The 16,855-nt window shown below is 43.1% G+C and overlaps 1 protein-coding gene and 1 long non-coding RNA gene across 19 annotated transcripts in view; one reads left to right on the top strand and one right to left on the bottom strand.

Moving 5' to 3' along the window:
- Positions 1-16,855, bottom strand: part of LOC105201456 (CUGBP Elav-like family member 4) — a 574,742-nt gene that overhangs the window by 401,177 nt on the left and 156,710 nt on the right. The window contains exon 1 of one of the 18 annotated variants that reach the window (XM_039448067.1): positions 14,648-14,776. The exons of 16 other annotated variants lie outside the window; for them this stretch is intronic. The gene's annotated coding sequence lies outside the window, so the exon portion shown is untranslated. Of the gene's footprint in view, positions 1-14,647; positions 14,777-16,855 lie in introns of those variants that run through there. One more of the 18 variants, XM_011169469.3, reaches the window with a different exon arrangement.
- The window catches only part of LOC120357520, a 232,954-nt gene that overhangs the window by 65,881 nt on the left and 150,218 nt on the right, over positions 1-16,855 (top strand). The window lies entirely within an intron of this gene.

The following is a 16,855-nucleotide window of genomic DNA, read 5'->3' as shown; positions in this document are numbered from 1 at the left end:
ATGGTGCGTGGGCAGTCAGGCGATAGGTGCAAACAAGAAACGAGAATACCCATTCCCCGATTCTCCTTACCGCCGCGCTGGCCAGAGCAGGCTGGATCAGACCGAGGGCCGTGGAGAGTGTGCGGAGGAAGGTAGCGCACATTGCACCGGGGTGGAACATACACAGTAGCTAGTCGATGTGATTGGCCCGGTGCCAGCAGCCTCTAACGACGCTTTCGAAAGGAGGAGAATCCTACTTCGTCCTCTCCAACGACGAGCCTCCAAAGATACCCCGGGACCGGTGTGGCGGTGACGCAATGTTGCCGCAATCACATTTTGGCACGCCTCTGCCTAACCGATACCTCCCCTCCCGCTTCTCTTCCCGATGGTGAGAAGGTACCTTCGATATCTAGCACCGTGTTAAATTCGACCGGTATCGACCGTGCGGAACTTGAACGGTCGTCTAACGACGGTCCGAGCGAGCCGACCGCGAGAGACAGAGAGAGAGAAGGAGGAGGAGGCCTTCGCCACTGTGTAAATTCGGGCCTGGCTGTACATCCGGGCGGCCGTGTCTATAACTTGCTTCGCGTCACGTCGCGCCGGCTTCTCAGTTTTCTGGCATTCCTATTAAATCGATCGCACGTATTGTATTTCGCATTGAATTTCGACGTAGACGGTAAAATCTAATTTAATTCTATCCATCCGAGAAAATCAAATCGCGGCTACGGTCGCATTATATGTAAATACGGCCGAGCTACATACCTATTTCCCATAGTTTTGGTGTACTAACTGTTAAGCTCGTATTACAGCACAGATACATGCGAACAATAAATCTGTCATGTACAAACAGCGAAACTATTTTATTATGTCCGCTTTAAATCTTTGCACGTTGGGTTGTTACGCAAGTGTCCTGTAGTACGCATATATTATGTGTCATTGACAGGGAAGTATCGATCCAGCCGTTGTTGTCACTTCTATGCTAATAGGATGTATACTCGTAATATGGATATTCACGTCAATACCAGAAAGTGGTTACGTAGGAGAGAGAGAGAGAGAGAGAGAGAGAGAGAGAGAGAGAGAGAGAGAGAGAGAGAGAGAAGGCGTGTCTATATGCGTATAACAAGTGCTATACGTGGAACATTCATGGAACATCTCTGTTCGATAAGCGAAGCGTCAACGAAATGCATATAGGGGAAAATTTTCCACATCTGGAAAGGAAATCTCGTTAAATCGTCGATACTATTTTTGTACGCTCTCTCCGCGGTAACTTCCATGATGGAAACTTTTGGATTCTCTTTAAATAGGAAGACGAGCTGCGTGGCGCCGTCGAATAAAGTGCCGTGAAATAAAGGAGTATCTCTCCCGGGTGATTCGGTAGGCGCGGCGCGAGTTTCAGTGGCTGCGGATGGAGAGTGGTTGTATCTAATTTAAATTCCCGACATAAAAAGCTTGCAGAACGCGAGCAGTGGTCGGGATAGCGTGGATCGCGGCCAAGCCACGTGCGGCTGCGAGATTCATTCCGCTTTACATGGCCGGTCTGTACCCATCCACTTCTCCGCATCTCCCCGAAATTCCCTCTCGCTTCCTTCTCTCTCTTTTTCTCCAGCTATCCTCTATACACGTCTCTACCCTTGTATTCTCGCTTTCTTGCACGCTACTACCGAGATCTCATCTCCACGCAACCCATTCCACGCCTCGAGCCAAGGTATGACCGGCAGCCTAATGCTGCAAGGGGTTTCCCTTGGGAAACAGAATTATCCAGCAACGAAGATATTCTGCGTCTTCGGAAAGAGATATTTAGCGAATGGCGGAAGAATGTCAAGTTGACGTTTTGTATCAGAATGATAAGAACAGAAAGTAGCCCGACTCTTTTTTACAATCTCATACATTTTCAATCTTCCTTTATATCGATATTTTGAACGAGATGGGATGGAAATTGGATTTGAAAAAGGGAATTAAAAAATATCTTTTGTATAATTTTAATTTTTAAACTTTAAATTGTGAAACGTATATTTGGAAAGATCGTGTGAAGCATGTTGTTTCGTATGAATTCGAATTTGACTTTTTCAAATGTAATATGTTGTATGTCAAATGAGATAGAAATCGTATAGTTGCGTGTGTATACGTACACGTGATACGTTTTAGATTTATCATCTAAGAAGTAAAGACTTTTGCTTTTGAAGTACACGAAAGATTCAGCTCGACCGATGGTAAGACGGAATCGAAAAACTACTTTCATTTAGAAATAGCAAGCATCTATACCCGCAACTATTCAGGATCTAACGGAGAAAGGAAGTCTAAAGGTTCTGGAGCAGAATCTTTTGGTCTGTGTGTCTTTTCGCTTCTAAAGCAGCCCCGATGTCGTCCTAACTCGAAGTTCCCCGCCCATTACGATAGCAAAAGAAACCTTTTTCCCTTTCTTTTCTTACGATTTCCACCTACTTCAAAGGACATCCATTAAAGAAGGCTGACTATAATCTCTCTATAGCACTGTTCTCAAAATCAAATCAGCAACCTTGTAGAACTTGTCGTTAACAGCATACTCAAATATCTTTAGGAACGTTTTAAATTTAAACAAATACAGTAATAGATTGTTGATTATAATATATTGTCCCAATACATAATCTAAATAATTTTTTTTTCATAAAACTTTGGGGACAGGGACACATAATAATTAACACAAAAATTATTGCGAGTAAAAAAATTCGGCGTTATTTATGAAGGCCAATATACGTATATACAGCTCCTGTACGTAGAAGCCGCATATTTTGTAACCACAAAAATTGTAAAAATATGCCATGTCACATTTTTTAATGCAGATGTATTCACGTCCTACCATTAACACCGAGTGCCTCGTGTAAGGTGTCGTCTGAAGTCCCAGTCCCGAAAAATAAAAAGTGTCGAATACATGAATAGTACGTTGCACTCCTCCTCCGATATTCAAATTACCTCGACATAAATCTGACGTAGGGCTAAAATGGCTAGATGATTATCGCGTGACTTTTCAGACAACGCGTATAGTGTCATGCATAATGCGTTTCATTTGCCAAAAACGCAAACAGCCTAATACGCCGTTGCTGTTACATGTAAATGCTAGCGGGGAATCAGAATTCGGGTCGGTATTATGCACAATTGAGATATATCAGTTCGCACTGCGAACCCGTATTTTGCGACGATCAACGCGATCGAAACGGCGCTAACAATGACCAAAATGATACCGCGCCGTACGCAAATCCTCTCTCTCTTCCTCCCTAACGCCAAAATCGCCGTGCCATCGATTCCGCGTTACTAGTATTTCCGATAATTCTCGATGTGCGCACGTGCGACGCATTTACACCGTCCGTAAAGCCAAATTATGCCTGTCAAATATTAACACGATTCTAGCATCAGAAATCGTCATGCTACGGGCTCTCTATTCTCGTCCAAAGACCGCCGATGTATTCGAGAGAGCAAATACGGACTCTCGATTACCGCATGATTTATCCTAATTAGGAATTTCCGTGCTTTTTGTTTCCGTTTAACGATTGCCTTACGTCATCTGGTATTAGGTCGATTAGCTTTCAATGTGATACCATTCGCATATGAAAATGTAGGGAAGAGTTGCCAAACGCGTACTCCACTTAAGTAATTTTTTTACTACATTCCCCATTTGATTTGATTCCCCATTTGTACAAATAAATGTTAGAAAATGTAGAATGCTATTTTAAATACTAGTTATAATGTATAATTTTTCACCAATAATAAATACATTTATTATAAGCCTTTTTGCAGCATGTTACAAAGGGTACAATTTACAACTGACTGGGTTTATTAAAACTATATCGCCTTTGAAAGTATTGAATTTATTCTCGAAGTCATTGAATTAATATAATTAAAAATAAAAAAATTATTAACCAATTAAATTATTATTTTATTTTATTAATAATTGATCAAAAAACGAATTAAATATTTAATAATTAATAAATGACAATAATGAAAAAATAAAAACTTGGAAATAAAATTGGCTTGAGTTTATTCTTGCAATTGACATATTTTTATTCGTATAAATTATTAATTCAGTATGCATTCAGCATTAGTTTCCCTATTATTTTAAACATGAGAAGTTTGGCATTTCTAACATTTCTTTTTCGGCATTTCACAATTCTTTTTGCGCTTTAATCTCGTATGTATCGAGCGTAGAAAAGCGTGTGTATAGATGCAAAGACGAGTGTGCTTTACTTGTCCGTCGGAATGGCTTGGCAAGGTAATACACGTCAGGAGCGGAAGCGCCTGAATTAGTTACAAATTCGGGCGTAGTAAACGATCCAGCGCTTAGGGCGAGAGCCACGCGAGCTTTGGAAATTCTCGCCGCGGCACAGCAGCGGGGGTGAGTGAGCGCGCGATGGCGATGGCGATGGCGCGGCGCGGCGCGGTAGGTAGGTTTACCGCGATAAATCACACGGTGCACCGACAAAAGGGGCCCGACGAAAGGGTCGCCGCCATAAACGTATAAAGTAATTACGCGCCGTATCCGCGCTATACCGCGCGGCGCCGGCCGGCCATTCACGAGGATTCGCCTAAATTTCGCGCCCCGTGTGTCCAACCATACGAGGCGCAAGCGACGAACAAGCCGAATGCGATTTTCATCCCCGCGAAACCGAAGCGCTCCCGTCTCACACCGTCGCTACGGGAATTACGTTCCATCGCGTGCATTATCGGAACGTATATTCTATATGAAGCACCTACTCGAAAAGCCCGGTTATCGCCCCCGCCGTCACCGCCGCCGCCGCCGCCGCCGTCGCGGATTTCATCGAGTTAAGCCCTTTTTCTCGATTTTTTTTTCGGAGAGAAAAAGGGACAGACGGAGGAAGGAGGATAGATTTATTCATTCTATATCATTCGCTTTTCCGAACAATAGAAACATACATGATACAAATAATTATTTTATGCAATTGGCATTTACTTTTTTATTCAACTTTTTAGTACACATAATTATAATATAATATGTACAAATAATTATTTTATGCAATTGACATTCATGTTTTATTCAACTTTTCAACGAATACAGTTTAACGCATTCTATGAAATAATTATTTTAATTTCTTTTGTTATCGTTTCTGATTGCTCCAATTTGAATGTTTTAATATTTTATATGTTTCGATAAATTTTATGACCTTTCCGTGTTTTTCCTTCTTATTTCCGTAACTTCTCCTTCATAGACGCTATGTAAGCAGCGGCTCAAACATGTATTACGTCTGTCAAAACGCTCGGCGTTGCCGGAAAAAGGCGCGGTCATTCCGCTCCGTTCTTTCCGGTCAAGAGGTACCTGCTAACTTTCCCATGAAAGGAGCTTGAATTTATATACCTATAAATTTCTTGGTATACGGCTTGCTACACTGTAAGTTGGGAGTTAAGACACCGGGCGAGGCATCGTAACTGTTCCTGGTGAAATTAATAGTTTGTGATAAACAGAACTTATACGAATTACTGTTCATGTAGATAAACCCGTTATCGAAGGCATTAATCCGCTTTTGCGGAAGAAGAGTACAACTTTATCAGCAACATTACACCTGTTGTTAATATATAGAGATTCCTCGATTGTTTAACGTCTACAATTTCTTCGATCGAAGAAAAATTGCACGTGTACGGCAGCAGCGTTCCCTTATTAAGAAAGTTCTTCATTAGGAGAGCGTCGAACTGCTACAGTTCTTACGGCAGCCGTTCTTCCACCGTTCGTTACGGGCGGAGATTGATGATCGCGAAGAAGCGTTTAAGCATAAAAAGCCCCGCGGCTACGCCGAAAAGAGGAGAGGAGCCTTCCTATCGCGGCCCGTTAAATCGAGCGAAAAAATAAGAATTCCTACGAGCTCCGACAAGAAAGAGAGAGAGAGAGAGAGAGAGAGAGAGAGAAGCGGGCCACCACACGCTCGTTCGCAAAATACGATATATTATGTATACGGAATAAATGGAATAGAGAAGAGTCTCGAGCCGTGAGTCCTTCGAACCCAATAGAGCAAGCTAACGGCTTCTGCCATCGCACATATTATCCGTGCTAGCGTGGTCAACGTGTGTGCACGCGGCCTCCATCATCCCCCCGCACGGCAGATAAGTTTTCGGACGGAAGACGTAGCGGGCCGGATAAATCCTCGAAACTTCCGGCGAAACTTCCTCGCGGGACGAAGACGGGGGAGCAGCAGAGACGCATCGACGACCGCCCCGGAAGTCTACATACGACGCTTAACGCGAGGTAACGGCCCGCGAGAGCGGAGTGTTCCTAAATTTTTCCCGAGCGTCCTTTATCGCGTATTCCCTCTGAGATATCCCCCGTGTGTCTCGAGCGTCTCGCTCCGTCTCGCGCAACTCCCGGCAAAGTGCGCGTCCGCGGCAACTACGAGTTCAACTACGAGTATATACGAAGGCGGACAGAGGCTACGCGAACAGAGAGAGGCCCTTTGCCAATGACAAATAAGCGACGTACAAACGCGCAATGTTCACCGCCGCGAGTTATTTGCGGTATGAAAATAACAACCGTCCGCGGGTGAAAATGTTTTTATACGAATTTTCTGCGAGAAACGAGTAATAGCGGGATAAAGCGAAATAATAGGATGTAAAATTGGATTTTTCCATGGAAAATAACGCGGACGGATGAAATGAAATATTTTACAATTATACCGCGTACGCGTATAAACGCAACGCGCGTTGAAACGCGCTCGTTTTCCATGGAGCTCTCTCTCTTTCTCCGCGGAAAACGTGTGTAAAACGATCGGATCGTCGAACAACATTCGGCGGCAGTTTTTATAACGATGATACGCCGCGAGAACGAAACATTTCTGCACGGCAATGTCACAAACGTACACTGCTTCGCAATTGATACAGCGCAGCGTGCTCTCGACAAATCTCTGGTCTCTCTGTGACGTTTTTCCCCGCGATATCCCCTATCGAGCCTTTTTTTGCCCGACCATTTTGCACTCCGCGAAACAGTTCGAAATTGTGATGCGTTATGCAACTTGGTGCATCGACTGTACTGATGAAGTAACGACTTGTTCTAAGTATCTCAGTTCTAAGTATCTACACATTTCCAGTCTTCTTGCTCTCTCTCTCTGTCTCTCTCTCTCTCTCTCTCTCTCTCTATTTCTCTTTGTCGTTGCTTGAGCACCGAGAAGCCATCTACCTTGCCATCTCGCCCTGAAAGTCCGCGGGGCTGAGCTGAAATCGCGCGCCAGGCGGCCGAATGCATTTCTCGGAGGGCTTAATGCTGGTGAAAGTGGAAACGCCGCACAATGGAGACACGAGTACACCGAGGAAGTACAGAACGAAGAAGAGCTTGAGCGCGAACGTGTCTGCGTGCGAGAATACAGACGAGGAGACACACGGGCGAGCGGGGGCTAGACGAAAAGGAGATTGGGAGGAGCAAGGAAAGAGAGGAATACTCATTGTGTGGGAATACACAAACGCTCGACAGACACGTCGATTCGGTTCTACGGTAAACGATACCGTCCGTAAAATGTTCGGGGAGAGAAGAAGGCGATGGCAGGATGGAAACTCGTTATCAGAAACGCCCGAAACTCGTGGTCCACTATCTTCGACTCGCGCGCGCGCCCGCGTCCGTGCGTCTTTCCGAATATCTCACGGTGAAACTTCCGCTCCCTCCGCTTCTTGATTTATTAGATTTCACGACGGACCAGGGTGATAGAACGAAAACAAAAAGGGACGGTCGCAAGAAGAAAGGAAAAGGTAAGAGGAGGCGGCAGGAAGCCAAGAGAAGCGCACAGCGATCTTGGAGGCTGCAGAATCTCTTGGCCTTTCTCTCTCTCTCTCTCTCTCTCTCTCTCTCTCTCTCTCTCTCTTCTTCAGTACTTGCAGCTCTTTTTTCGTTCGATGCCTGCAAAGTTTTCCTGGCAGGTATCCTGCCCAGGGATCCTGCTGGGGCTCCTGTGTGCCCGGACTCCCCCGCAACAGTCCAGTATCATACCTATACACTGCTTCGTTGCTCTGTCTTCCGCAGGTCTTCTCTTACGTATATACTTAGCGGTATCTCCCTCCCCTCCCTCTTTCAACTCACTCCCGCGACACCGTTCTCTACTCTTCTCGCAGCTACATACCACTATTTGTGCCGCAAACGCGGCTACGATGGCAGTGACGGCGACGACGGTAGAAGCGGTAATAGTAGCAGTAGCAGCTGGTGGCGGCGCGTTCCGGAACTTTGAAACTCTAACGAAATCTCGGGCAACGTGAATATTTTATGCGTAAATCAAATCCCAACGAGTATACGCGAGAGAGAGAGAGAGAGAGAGAGAGAGAGAGAGAGAGAGAAAGTGAGGATCCGTAGCACGGCGCGGCTAAATTCAATAGTAGCGCAACGCCTAGCAAGCTCTTCATAGCTGTACCGCTCTTCCATATCTCCTACTCCTTTTCTTTATAGGATGTGTCTGGTATCGCTCTGTCTTTCTCTAGCCCTCGCCGTTCTCCTTTCTCATACTCATTCAACATACCCCCCGTACCAAAAGTCTAGTCCTTACCGGAGATATTTCATCGTGAGTATCTATCGACTATTGAATTTCTGTCGCGAGCGTTATCGAGCCTACTTGCATCACTGAATCCAATACCGCGCAAAGTTACCGGTTGTTTCGAGGCACGCGCTGGCATTATTTTGAACCATCAAGCGTGACGACGCGCAATTATACGCCACGACGACGCGAAGGTCGAGATTCCCGAGATTTAGGAGATCGTAGATTTCGTGGCGTGCGAAACGTAATAGAGGAGCGCGCGCGCGCCTTCTAGTGATCCTTCGTGGAAGAAGAGCCGGACTTCGTCAGCCCCGAGGGCGGGATTCTCCTCGCGCCAAACGCCTACACAATACAGCAATAAAACTCCGTCCCCCTTTTTCGCTCCATCTTCTCGTACTGGGTTAAGGGGAAAATGCGGTTCCCTCTGCGACCGAGCAACCCTATGACCAGGTACTCGGTCAACGTAACGCCGTGTACAACGATCAAATATTCAGCAGCACTCCTGCGTCGGACGTTATACGCTGCGGATGCAGCCTTTATTTATTTGTTGTTTGCGACTGGTCCGTTTTTACCAACAGCGGACGGGACACCGAGCGTCTACACGTGTACGTAAAGGCGCGGCGAGCAGGGACAGGGGTATAGAGGGAGATATTTTTTTTCTTACCCGGGAACGCCGCCAGCGCACACAACCAGCTTTCACCCAGATACGATTCTGACCCAAAAAGTTACGCATTAAATTAATAAATTACTAGAGCTCTCTCTTATCTGTCGCTCGCACTTCTTTTCTTGGCTTTCGGCCGAATAGAACGGTTTTCGCGAGTATCCCAGTATTTGCCTCGCGCATGCTACCGTCTCACGCACGCTTCACACTCGGGCGTCTTTGATGTCTCAGACAATTTACATCGAAAGAAAATCATTTCAAAATCTTTTGTTTCACGTCGGCAGGATCCTACATATTTCTTCATTCCTGTAAACTGTCCTGACCCAGAAAAATACATATTCATGTACAATCTCACGTAACATTTCTGGCTCTATTCCAAATTGAGAATAAAATTTTTAATTGCATTCTTCATAAGTAAAATATTGCTGCAAGAGTGAATTTACTATAAGTATTCAGACGGTGCAGGCCAGTCGCGTTGCGGAAATGTCCGAAATCTGAAATAGCGGCAGTACTTTACTAGCTTCAACTTTTAACTTTTTAACGAGACCGAACGGAACTCCCGTCACTTTTTAACGAGCTAAATAGAAAGGAAACAATAATTGTGTTTGAACAGAACGCCGGCGGAGAATAACATTGCGTTTGCCGCGTGCGTACTCGCGCTGAATATTCGTTGCATATCCCGCCGACCGTGATTGCAGACGTGGTATTCATGTACACGGGGCTGAAAACGTCGAATGAAAATTAGATATCTCGAAACCGACGCGAGCGTGGGCTGTACGCGAAACCGTGCTGGAAACGCGTTAAAATATCACGGCACAATAGCGCGGCAGGTGCATTTACCGGCTCTCGCCGGTGCTTTGACGACAGTCGCCAGATAGCTCTTTCATCCGGTAATTAGCCAGAGAGCTCGAGGAGTTATCACCTGGCGCGATCGTGGCTATACACACGCGCGGGGCGGCTCGTCAACCTGCCTACCTACCGTTCCGAGCGCGCGAAAGCGATGAAGCGGCGCGGGTGGGAGGAAAGACGCTTACTCCTCGGTAGTCAGCGACCTCAGTTGTTAATTAATTAACATCGCGCTATAATAATTATCGAAATAAAAGATGATATCGGCGGGCTTATTTATTGGTATACGATGATATCGAGGTAACATATAATCCGACGCGCCGCCTAGTCGTAGCTTCGAGCCACGGTGTGGCAGCCACGTTACGTTGTATACGGCTGCGCCTCTCGTCGACCGATAGCGATACCCTGCTAATTGACCGAACGCTACTCCGCTAATTGATACGTAAATTAATTTGTCCGAGCTACCTCACATTGATGGCTCTTAGTAATTTTTTTAGCTATCTGAGGAAATCTCGTGAACGCGCATGACATTTGCAGTATTTGCATCAATTTCTTGAGACGATTGTTTGCGAAAATGAGTCGTTGACTATTTATTTATTTTGATTCATTTCTTTGTTCTCTGCTATCGTCTTTGCACATTCTCCAGAGAAACAGGTGGTATAGCCCTTTAAATATAACGGCTCGTAGCCACTACGTTATTAGATGAATTCTAGTAATTACTTATAGAATCATTTATTTATTATCTATAACATTATGCATAATGCTACGCAAAGAGAATTTTTTATTATATTTTATAATAAAATTCGTTATAAATTTTACCATTTGTGATGATAAATTTGAAACAATTTGACAGCCTATTAAATATTATTAGTAACGATAGAAATTTTTAAAGTATATAAATGACATTTGAATTGCTTAATAAAAATTACCATGCAGCACTGTAAAATATTTTGAGGCAAAATTTTTAGAATTTGAGACAAAATATTCTTGTATAATGGCATATCTTATAAAAAATTTTAATATATAATTATATATAAAATTTATATATAATTATGTAATTAATATTATATATCGTTTTTCAAAAAATACGTTTACTCTAGTAGGATTCAAACCCGGCACTTGTACCTTACATATTACGTCATTTTTTCTATTGATAGATTCTGTTAATTATAAATTATCTATTTTTAATATAAATAGCGCACGGATCAATTTATTATGCAAGATAAAATTATTATGATCGACTAAATCAGATTGAAAATATGCTGCATTGTAAAATTTATATAAGATATTGTACATGTTTATTGTTATTATTTATTTTATTTAAAATATTAAAGAATCATAAACTGGCCAACATATGTTAAAATCACTGAAATTTTATGGTATATTTTAGTAAATGTATGTATATAGCAGATATTAATAAATCAAAGAATTATATGAAATGCCTTTAAAATACGTACAATTTGCCCTACGACTACCATAATTTTCAGGGTAAATTCTACGAGAAAATTCTCTCTGAATGTGTATTATGCTAATACAAAGTAGTCAACATTTATTACAAGTCATTTTTATTTTTGAGCATTTCTCAAAACGTTTTTAAGGTATATTTTAGCATTTAATTACACATACTTTCTCATTTTTTTCTCTTCAAGTAATTAATAGTATATTTCATAACGTTAACTCTAAAATTGATTGCACAATATATTGATGAATGTGACCATTAAGCTTTTAATTTAAAATATTGATTATTGACATAATTGTTGTACAAAATGTAAATGGGGGGGGAGGGAGACATAATTTCATCTTCTTCTCTCCATTATTTCGCAACACAGACATAGGTGAGCGCTTTATTGTTTTATTAAAGTTCCTCTCGCCAGTGGCGAGCTCGAAATGGTGGCTTGGAAGAGCATCCAAGACAAATTACATTCTGCGAAGATTCAATCTAGTCACGGGAATGTTCAAAGTCGAGGGAGATCGCGCGCGGACGCGCTCTCGTACGCCCGGAAAGAAATAAAAGCGGCGAGAGCGCGGTTCGACGCGCGCGCGGCCAGGTAGATAAAAAGGAAGAAAACGCAAGCGTGCGCGCGCGGCGCTGGAAAGCGATTTCGGATGAAGGGCAGGTCGATTCCGGACTCGTTAGGCCGGCACAAACCACAAGCGCCGGGCATGCTCTACCAAATACGCGCGGACGAAATGGGATGTTCTCCCCCCTCTTTGCATGTGAATTTCCTCGATATTAAAGCCCGAGCAATAGGGACTGTGCGACGATTGGTGGCGTGCGGCGACCTGCTTGGTGCTTGGACTTCCGATAATTATGTGCCAATTAAATTTAACGACTGTCCATTATTCCGGTCTGCGAACTCCCCCCCGCCTTTATCCCCCTTCCCCTGCCCCTCCACTCTCCTCTTGATGCCGATTCCATCACCCTTCCTTCGGCGACGTAGCCCCGGCGCGGCCGAATCGGCAACAACCATCATCCGGATCGCAATCCAATTACTTTTTAATATTATCGGGGTGCGCCTGGAATCGAGCTGCCTTTGCGAAACGTCGCGCGACCACATTGTAAAACTACGAGGAGAACTCCCGCTGGCAAATAAATGCTTCCGGGCTAGCTGCGTCCCTTTCTCACATACGTCGTTGTTAGGAGCCATTTGCTCACCACGGCTCGCCATCGCTATCAAATGGAATAAAGTGCCGGCGACCAGTTCCGATGGAAATGGGAAGTTTGGAACGTAATTTGCTACGATCGATCGCATAACTCGAAGAAAATGGGAAGAAAGTATAATAAATATTTTTGTCTTATCGCGCGCGCACTTTCTCGTGTCTTGTTCAGATTGTTAGCCGAGAACCAGAAACGTCAGATTATATTTCATTGTTTTTGGTTAATTGCAATAAAATTGCTGGAGCGTACGTTACCCTTTGTATTATCAAGATCGCATATCATATCGCGTTAAAAAAAAGGGGAACGTGAGTATCTAGCATTCACGTTTTAAAGCATCCAATTTCATGCTGTCTACTCGTGTAATTGTTTTAAAAAGTATGTCTCTCTTTCTTGCCCCCCTCTCGGTTCGTCCTCGTTAAGAATTCAAGCGTTTCAACCGCAGATTAACCCACCATCGGACCAGTGTTTGCTACCGTTTTCCAAGCTCATTAAAAGAATAGCCCAAACGTGTAGCGAGCTCTCAGCTTAATTATCATTACAGATGTAAAACATATTTAGAGAACAATATTTACACGCAATATAATTATCGACTCATTTACGTGCAATGCGTGTTTACGTATCAGCGTGTCGATTTGCTGAATTCATGGGGTGCTTCTATGACATTAAAATTGCTATTTAACATATAAATAGGCTGGAGAAGACTTGTTATTGAAATGTGCATCGAGACGTAAAAAAATAAACTAAAACCTTGTAACGGTGCACAAAGTTTTCAATATATTCAGAGATACGTTCGCTAGAGATTAAATGTGGAAACGTGCATGCCAGAAGAAAAACATACGGTAATACGTACTATTCTCTAATCAAATGTCGGTCATTCCTAAGCTGCGCGTGGCTGAGCGAAAAATGGTTATTCAGAAAAATTTTTCCCGCGCGTACAGCATAAAAACCTTGTTCAACCTGAACACATATACCAGGCCGAACAAGGTTTATACATATATATCTATATATATGTGTGTGTGTATATATATATATATCCTTTAAATCAATTTAAATTCCACGTTGAAACGGTGTTCGATTTTTGATTCGTCCGCCAATTTGCAAAGGCATTTTATTCAAAATTCTCTTGTGTGCTTTGAAAATTAAATCGTGAATGATATCGCGATTGAAAATTCGAATGCATTATTTCGCATCATGCAGATTTTCCCGCAAATAATAACAACATGCTTATTAAAGAAACAAATATTTAATGGAAATCTTACCTATTTACCTATATCTATTAATAAATTCTGGAGGCCGTCTGTAGAGAAAATGGTGGCGGTTTGATATCGTAACTTCTAACATCAAGTTTAGGGAATTTGTGTTGTGGAAATGGGTAGGGTGCTCGTCGCCGGGGATAGCGAATACAAGGAATAGTCGGTAGGGGGTGAGCACCAACACAGAATGACCACTAAACACCTAACAACCAACAATAGCAGTCAACATTGAACATCGATAAACCAACGAAACTTAACCAACCACAAGTCACATTGTAACGGAATTCAGCGAACAGTGAAGACATAATCCACCAATACATATATGTGTGTGTATGTGTGTGTGTGAGCGTGTGCGTGCGCATGTTTGTGTGACGAATGAATATATGTGTATATGTAGAATACAAAACGTATACACAATGTTAAAATGACGCGTAAATACGTACGTGCACACGAGGAATGCTTCTGCCACAGCGCGACGTTAAGTTTCGTCGAAATAATTTTGTAGGACGAAATTTGCGGAATACCGCGTGTAGAATATGCTCCACCGAGTCCAACCAGATTGCCAATTAGACAGAGCACTCTCGGGTCCACGTTCGCCCAATGAGGGCGAAGGCAGATCTTGAGCCTCGCAGAGCTCTCCCATCAAAAACATCAACGAGAAATGCTAATTGTGTGACACGATAACGTAAAAGTGAGAGACACGTGTGTGTTAAAACTTAATGACACATCTTCAGAGACACCGAGTAGGGGTATAGTGACGTACCACATCGAGTACATTGAGAACGTGGTTCGCGCGGACGACACTAGTAGTAGTAGTAGTAGTAGTAGTTGTTGTTACATTGTGTGTTGTGGTCGTGGCAAGAAGAAGAAGAGGTGGAGGAGGTGTGCGGCGCCCCCGGCCAGCCGGTCGCCCGTCACACCCTGAAACAGAATAATATTGTCACTCCCCCTGCGAAGAAATACCATCCCTACCGACTCTCCTCTGTAAGCGTTGTTTAACATAATTAATTCGTTAACAATACACTGCGATCATCTCGCGATGATCACAGAAACATATTCGTAGGTAATTAGTACGATATCGTCACCATATTTAATATTCATATTATTCCAAGTCTATAAAAATATTTACGATATAATTTAACAAATATTTGATCTCTGTATACTGCCGTCAAATTTAAGAACAGAAATGGTATCGTCTTCTCAGAAAATTTGTTTCAAATAAAAAAAGCGAACGTAAGCTTTTATACGGAATCGGTACGTCAATTTTGAAAATCAGTGCTAAATATAAGTGCTAAATAGATCCAACTTCGATATTTAAAGTGATCGAAATACATCGGACAAAGTTAGCGTCTAGTTCGAAATTGAATTCTACTGTTGACGCGCGCCTTCACGTATGAGAGTCTGACCTGGCAGTGTCGATTTCGTTTGTTACGACTCGGTTTTATCGGTGGCTCCGATACTTCGCTCACACAGAGTAGCGGCGCGAAGTCTCGCTACGTGGAGGATCGAAGCCGAAAAAAGGGACGAAGCTTTATATCGAGGAAAAGGGGATTTCGGATTTGCTGGACCGTGTCCACCCTCTCCCACCTCCCCCTTATTGCATCGTTTACGTCTAACACGAACGAGCAGACGAGCGCGCGCGCCACGTACGTGAAGGAAAGGCAGAAAGTTGGCGGAGCGAGAGGAAGAGAGAGAGAGAGAGAGAAAGAGTGATGACGATCGGTAGAGGGGAGGCTTAGAAACGGGAGCAGCGACCGGGATTTTAACGTCGAGCACACTCGTTTCGAGTCGATAGGTCCACTTCGGCTGGCTTGGGAAGCAGTCGACATGGTCCAACAACTTCCTCTCGGGCTCCTACCTCATCCCGCGCGCCATCCATCGCGCGCCCTTTCGTCCATCTAGCCGTCATCTTCGTAGCAGGAAACAGGGCGTGAGCGGATGAAAGTTTTCATACGTAGGGCGCTCACGCAATTGATAAAAACAACCGATCTCCCTCGACCCGGCTCTTGTTAGGAAACAACTACGGAGTTTCTTCAGCTCTCTCACTCGCCAAAGAGTGGTCGCGCTTGTCATGAAGTGATATTTAACGATTTTTGCACAACCGTCTGGACGCGAAGCACGTCGAGAAGGCTGCCGTATAATATTTTTGCAACGCAAATTGCAGAATTATAATAACGTGGCGTTTAATCGAGCGTAAAACACGTGCAATGATGTCGGTGAATAAATTGTGTGTAACGTAAGAGACTCGTTCGTGAGATCCGCAGCACGTGTCTCATCGCGGTAAGAAGGATACGTACAAGGTTTATTTAACTCTAATAAAAGAGACTCCGCTTCGCGACGACGTAGTAGTTTCTAGCACGCTGATAGCGAGAGATCACGATTACCTCCAAGTATTTAAGCAAAGACCGTAAAAATCCTTGTTCCTCTCGCGATGTGAGGGGATTAAATATTGTCGCAACGTGCCTCGGCATGAGTTGAACGATAATGTTCGTCCGTACGATAAAACATATTCATTTCCAATGAAGCAAAAACAAAGTAAAAATAATTGTATCAACAGACGTGTGCTTGTGACGAGTATATAACAATTAGAGGTATCCCTCTACTTACGACAGCGTTACGTTCTAAATTTTAGTTGTAAATCGAATTGATAGTAAGTTGGGAACAGCATTTAAACTTTCATATAAATGAGATTTATAAAATGATCATTTTATTACTAAAAACGATTACAAATCTCTATTTAGAAAATAAAAAATGTTTTTAATTTTTTATGTAATACGTACTTTAATATTTGGTTTAAATAAGAATGAGCTTTAACAAGTAATTAAAAAATAATATTTTTTTTCATATAATTTTTAATGTAATATTCAGTTTTGTAAAATGAATATAATATTTAATGTGATCCTCCAGTTAACAAACGTTTAATCAGTTTCAGTATAATATATTAATTTTTAGTCAATAGCGTACTGATTTG

This window comes from Solenopsis invicta, chromosome 4 (assembly GCF_016802725.1).
Source record: "Solenopsis invicta isolate M01_SB chromosome 4, UNIL_Sinv_3.0, whole genome shotgun sequence".
In the NCBI taxonomy this organism is placed as follows: domain Eukaryota; kingdom Metazoa; phylum Arthropoda; class Insecta; order Hymenoptera; family Formicidae; genus Solenopsis; species Solenopsis invicta.
Note: the sequence above shows the minus strand (reverse complement) of the source record. Positions and strands in the feature narration are given on the sequence as shown.